The sequence below is a fragment of the Oncorhynchus mykiss genome, chromosome 23 (assembly GCF_057628025.1).
Source record: "Oncorhynchus mykiss isolate SJ-2025 chromosome 23, ASM5762802v1, whole genome shotgun sequence".
Lineage (NCBI taxonomy): Eukaryota > Metazoa > Chordata > Actinopteri > Salmoniformes > Salmonidae > Oncorhynchus > Oncorhynchus mykiss.
Window position 1 is genome coordinate 6,111,593 of NC_143044.1, and position 6,739 is coordinate 6,118,331.

General features: G+C 41.2%; 1 long non-coding RNA gene across 1 annotated transcript; it reads right to left on the reverse strand.

Annotated features, from left to right (window-relative positions):
- Window positions 1–754: 754 nt before the first annotated feature.
- Window positions 755–1,856, reverse strand: LOC149972476 (uncharacterized). The gene is made up of 2 exons (XR_016490923.1): window positions 1,735–1,856; window positions 755–958 (listed from the first exon to the last, which is right to left on the reverse strand). It is a non-coding gene; the product is annotated as an uncharacterized LOC149972476 (long non-coding RNA).
- Window positions 1,857–6,739: the final 4,883 nt, after the last annotated feature.

A 6,739-nucleotide genomic window follows, 5' to 3' on the forward strand; every position in this document is an offset into this window, starting at 1 on the left:
GAACGGTATCAAACATATGGAAACCACTTGTTTGACTCTGTTCCATTTACACCATTCCAGCCAATACAATGAGCCCATCCTATACCTCCTTCCACCAGCCTCAACTGCTGTAAGTAATTCACATGATTTGAAAGGCCACAAAAGCAGTAGGGAGTCAAAGGAGGTATACTGATGTGAGATACTTCTGCTTGGGATCTGTAAAATCAAACAGTAATAACTTACTTCCTACTTTGTTCATTGCAGCCAGTCTTCTCTCCCTCTGACCTCTTCCAGTACTGCATGTCAAACGGAGGGAGCTCTGGAAATATATTTCCACCGGTAATCTCTTTCTTTCTGACAAATAAATGAATCGAAAGAAAATGTTTTATTTTTTATTGCTCTCAGAAGGGCCGTGTCCCTGCAGAGACTGGGCGAATTTATCGCTAGGCCTTCTCCTCAAAGACTGTCATAAAAATACTTACACTGTCCATGCTGTATTTTCCACCTCTATAGCCTATTAGTCTAGAATGGCTCCCTCTCCTTGTCTCATTTCCTTCACTGCATTGAATTCCCCAGAGAAGGCATCCAACATATTGCTTTCACCCATCATTGCTTTCCTCATAACCCATACTGACCACTGCACTGAACATAGTGGTCAATCTGGTTAACCAGTTCAGGAGAGGACACTAAACTACTGAGTCCTCCCCCTAGATCTGCAGTTACCAGACGCCTGTCATTTCTCCCATAAGAGACGATTAACCTTTTTGACTTTTACCTTTTAATGACGGGCAGGGGGTGTGTCAGCCCTCTGCTGCTCTAGGGAGGCGTGAAAGAGGGAGACCATAGCCAAACTCAGCTCTGTCCATTTGGACAGGTTCTCTGAACCTCTGCTGCTCGTCTTCACACACCACCTCTTCACAGAGGTTCAAACTGGACTTCACAAGCTCTGTCAACTGTAGCTTCTCCACCGGGGGCATGTCTGCAACCAAAACATTAAGAACTTTCCATGAAAACTATTATGGCAGCAAAATAATACATTTCAGTCACTTCCTATGCAAACAATTATGCAACAATTGTCCTCTTTTCATTTTAACTCTTGACCAAGGTGGATCCTTTGCATCAATGCTGAAATAAACGTTTCACAGTGTAAAATGGTTGGTGTGAATGCCCGATGAAAGGACAAAACTGTAATGAGCCTATAGTAAGCATGTCCTCTCATCCATTAAATAACATGATGAAATCTGGTATGACATGATCTGAATGCCAGCATATTGCCCTGGTAGTGACAAAATAATATCCATCAAGACGAAATGACTTTTCCAGAGACAGTGAGCCTTGAACCTCTTTTTTTAATAACATAAATATATAAAGATACAAGGCACCTTTGTTCTAGGTGTAGGATTTGTGCTGTGGGGTGACTTGGCTAGTCATGCTGATTAGCCATAGGCACTACTAGCCAGTGGTTGATGTCAAAGTGCCTCTGTTAGAAGCACATGGGTTATCGATCGTTTTCATCTGGCTAAAAATATGAATGTGTAAGAGCTGCACATAAAGTCTGCCTGCTGCACACGCCGTCTAAAAAGGAAACAGAGTCACACCGCTGAAGTGGAACCAGGGCAAGGAGCTATTTTGGTGGCCAGCCTTATTTTCTTATGCAATAATAACAGACGGCGGTGGCCGTGTTCAGAAGGGTGCAGACCACTGTCGCATTGTCCAACTTAATCAGGTGACACTACAGTTATTGTTACCATTCACCTGGAAGAGAGTTCTGCACGCTAACCGATGCAGTGGAGGCCCTGCTGCACAACCTCTTGAGGCGGAAATGTGACGGGGAAATGCCTCAGACCTCAGGGCCTTGAGAGTAATCACTTTACCTGAGAAATACAAACACATATGTCAGAAATAGCTGGAGATGGGTTACTGAAGAATAAGCTGGGGAAAAACATCATTTCACACTCACAACCCACTCTTCAAGTAAAGGAAATTAAGTTCAAGCATCCTGAGAGGGACATATCCCAAAATACCGTCAAAGTCAGTGAAGACTGTTGATGCAATGCAGTGATGTTCTTGTTTAAAGGACAACGGGGGAAAACTGACAAAGTTCAACTAACCCAATTTCAGTGGAAGCTCTGTGATTGGATTCCTTTCTAACATTTTCAGACATCTGCATCAACCAATTAATAAATTAATCCATTCGATTCCACAGCACATCCACAATCTACAGACACATATTTTGACTGATAGGCCTATACAAACTAGCCTATAATACTTGTGCAGAATCATTTCCACAGGAAAGGATGTGATTTGATTATTTCACAGATCTGACCACACCGAGTTTGACAAACTGATGAACAGCGTATCCGGAAGACTGGATATTTCATTACCTTCGAGATACAAATTCTTAAAGACAACAGAAAGATAGAGGATAAAGTCAGCTACGAATAACAAAGACTATTCTTGAAAGCGAGAGCATCAGAATCACCTGCTTGACCTACTTTTAACTTAGTATTCTTCAAAATGCAATGCACAACATATTTTCAGTTTCTTATGCTTAAATATAGGGTGTCAGATGTGACATATTCAGTGACGTTGCATAGGTCCAACACACTCGGAGAGGTCTCTGTTTTAACAGTAGTATCACCACAATCTAGGCTTAAATTAAGGTTAGTAATTTCCAGTTCTAAGGAAGACATTGTTGCTGTGCTGTTATCTCCTTTGGTTGGTTAGTAAACCTTCAGCCCATTATTAAAGTGTAATCTTGCAATCAGATTGTCAATGCTGATGATGGCTAGAGGGAGAAACAATAAAAAAAAACATGTCAGTCATGAACTAATCTTCTAGTAAAATACAATGACAGTCCAATTAATTCCCTGGCCCTTTGGGAGCAATGAATGTGTAAAAACTATCGACCAGACATTGATGTAATCATCTTTCTCAATATCGCCTGCTGCCGGCCTTTGGGCTAATCACATTCCTCATTGGATGCATATGTGAATAACTGTTATCGCTAGCTAATTTGACTACATGGAATATTTCTGACATGTAACATTTCTGTCGGCTAGTTAGCTAACTTATGTAATTGAACATCAGCTAGCTAACTATGCAAGCCAACATATTTGGTGAATATATTGTACAACGCATCGTTCATCATACTAAACCAAGCAATCACTGAAATGTATAAGAATGCATGTATTACATGATGATCAACAAGCTCAATTAAGTTTATTTCACTTTTGTAGAGGCAAGCTAGTTTATCTACCTAGCTAGTAGTAGTTAGCCGTCCAGTCGTATGATTAGATATTGCCATGGCAACCGTTAGCAACTACGGGGTATATCAATAATCAAATAGTGCCTACCAAAATTCTCAGAATCGTTAGCCCCATAGAATGAACGTTTTGGTTGAATTTAAGGTTGACAGACAAACCAGAAGTAAAAACAAACAATTAAAAAAAAAAAATAAGGACAGAAACGAAAAACAAAGTGTGTGTCAGTGTAGGCGTGATAGGCGGATATATATTTAAACAGGGCTGAAAATGACTGGTAGCAGGAACATATAAATACTTATGGTAATTTATACATGTATAGAGGAGTAATACCAGGATATTTCACCAGCTGTATAAATGTGAAGCATCCGGTTGGCGTTTCCACTCACTACCAAATATGGTGATGAAAGGAAGCACAGTGGCAGGCAGTGGGAGAAGATGGAGCGAGATGGGTTTTGGCCGACATTCTGCTAATTTTCTCATCGATTAAACATTTGATCTCAATACCGTTTTCTGTTTCCAAGAACAAAATAGGCTTCTAACAGAGTGGACTAAGTTTCTTAGACGTTACCCTTTGCCAGAGTTTAAAACAAATTGCGTTATTTAAAATAAGTGCAAGTTCTTGCACACGCGCACTTCACAGAGAAAGCGTTCCCTAACGGATATATGAAAATATTTTTCAAATAGGATCTCGCTAGCTCGTGATTGGCTCGGCCAACCTCATTGTTTGTTTTTTAAAACTTTATTTAACTAAGAAAGCCATTTAAGAACAAATTCTTATTTTAAATGACGGCCTAGGAGAAGTGGGTTAACTGATTGTTAAGGGGCAAACGAGAGATTTGTACATTGTCATCTCGGGGATTCGCACTTGCAACCTTTCGGTTACTAGTCCTTTCGGTTTTAGTCCAACTCTCTAACCACTAGGCTACCCTGCCGCCCCTGCCGCTTGTTCTGCCAACTATGATTAATATGCCCCATTGGAAACGACAGGCTCTCTTCTATCTTGTTAGTTATTTAAAAAAAATGCTATTACCAAAGACTACACTACGAAGGTAGGCAGAAACTGCTTCTCCAATAGAAATCCCAGATCACGCTTGTAAACGATGTTGGCTCATGTTGGCTGGCTAAACTCATGCACAGAAACGCGTCATCGGGTCTAACGGTCGTCTCGCGCCAAACTGCGCATGTGCAGGCCTTCAAATCAAAGTTACGCCCTCGATATAAAGTTGTTTTTGACGAAAATTAAAACAAGTAACATGTTCAACTACCTAAGACATTGGCTCGAGTCTAGGTTGTGCCTTCATATTTTGAGAAAATGAACAACTAAGGAAGAATGTTTCACTTCTCTCATTGACTTTCCTAACCCCAAACCCCAGCAAAGACCTTTATAACTAAACCAAGAGAGACCACAGGAGTTTCAAATGGGAACAAATTATTTTATTATGCTATATATTTTTGAGTCATAGAGGGCAGAACAAGCCAAGCCGTGATTGGGAGTCCCATAGGGCAGTGCACAATTGGCCCAGCGTCGTCTGGGTTTTGCCGGAGTAGGCCGTCATTGTAAATAAGAATTTGTTCTTATTAACTGACTTCCCTAGTTAAATAAAGGTAAAATAATAAAATGTAATTCTAGTTTTGGGAAAAGAAAACTATATTGAGATCAAATGTATCATTGATGAGAAAATTAGCAGAATGTCGGCCAAAATCCATCTCGTTCCATCTTCTCCTACTGCAGGCCACTGGGCTTGTGGAAACGCCAAGCGGATGCTTCACATTTATACATCCTGAATATCTGTCTCATTATTATATCTGTGATCTCCAGCCTGGTCTGCTTAGCAAGCATTCCCGGAAGTCTCGAAATGTGGCTATGAGGCTATGGGTTTAGAAACTCTTTGTTAATACCCACTGAGCACAGACATCAATTCAATGTCTATTCCACAGTGGATCAACGAAATTTCATTGAAATGATGTGGAAACAATATTGATTCAACCACTGTGTGCCCAGTGGGTAGTGACCAGTAGCAGGATAAATAGATAGATACTAATGGTAATGGCAATCAATAATCAATGAACAGCAGCGTTGTGGTAGTAATACATCTAATCAATAATAATTTTAGCAGCAGGGTAGGTGTGAGGGGGAGCAGTAGTTGTTAACCATTTAACTGTCTTATGTCCAGGGGATAGAAGGTGTTTAGAAGTCTGATAGTCTGAGCATTGATTCACCTGTACTGTCTGCCGGACGGGAGCATGGAGAACAGTCCATGTCTGGGGTGGCTGGAGTTTTGGGCAATTTTTCTCACCTTTCTCAGACACCGCCTGGCATCTATGTCCTGAATGGTTGGGAGCTCACCCCCAGTGATGCGCTGGGCCGTCCACACCATCCTCTGTAGGGCCTTCCGGTCGAGTGCACTGTAGTTTCCATACCAGACGGTGATACAACCAGTCAGGATACTCTCGATGGTACAGCTGTAAAATGTCCTAAGGATCTGTGGGGCCATGCCAAATCGTTTCAGCCTCCTGAGGGAGAAGATGCTCTGCAATACTTCTTCACAACTGTGCTGGTGTGAGAGGACCATGTTAAGTCCTCAGTGATATGGACACAGAGAATCTTGATGTGAATGTGGACAGTGCCCCAGTTTCCTGTAGACTCCTGTAGGTTTCATTAAAATTACTTTTTAAAATTATATTTTCTATTATTATCTACAGTTGAAGTCAGAAGTTTACATACACTTAGGTTGGAGTCATTAAAAGTTGTTTTTCAACCACTCCACAAATTTCCTGCTAACAAACTATTTTTTTGGCAAGTCGGTTAGGACATCTACTTTGTGCATGACACAAGTCATTTTTCCAACATTTGTTTACAGACAGATTGTTTCACTTATAATTCACTGTATCACAATTCCAGTTCCAGGTTTACATACACTAAGTTGACTGTGCTTTTAAACAGCTTGGAAAATTCCAGAAAATGATGTCATGGCTTTAGAAGCTTCTGATAGGCTAATTGTCATAATTTGAGTCAATTGGAGGTGCACCTGTGGATGTATTTCAAGACCTACCTTCAAACTTGCAAGCCGAAGAATACCATCCCAACCGTGAAGCACAGGGGTGGCAGCATCATGTTGTGGGGGTGCTTTGCTGCAGGAGGGACTGGTGCACTTCACAAAATAGATGGCATCATGAGGAGGAAAATTATGTGGATATATTGAAGCAACATCAGTCAGGAAGTTAAAGCTTGGTCGCAAATGGGTCTTCCAAATGGACAGTGACCCCAAGCATACTTCCAAAGTTGTGGCAAAATGGCCTAAGGACAACAAAGTCAAGGTATTGGAGTGGCCATCACAAAGCCCTGACCTAAATTCTATAGAAAAATTGTGGTCAGAACTGAAAAAACGTGTGTGAGCAAGGAGGCCTACAAACCGGTCTCAGATACACCAGCTCTGTCAGGAGGAATGGGCCAAAATTCACCCAACTTATTGTGGGAAGCTTGTGGAAGGATA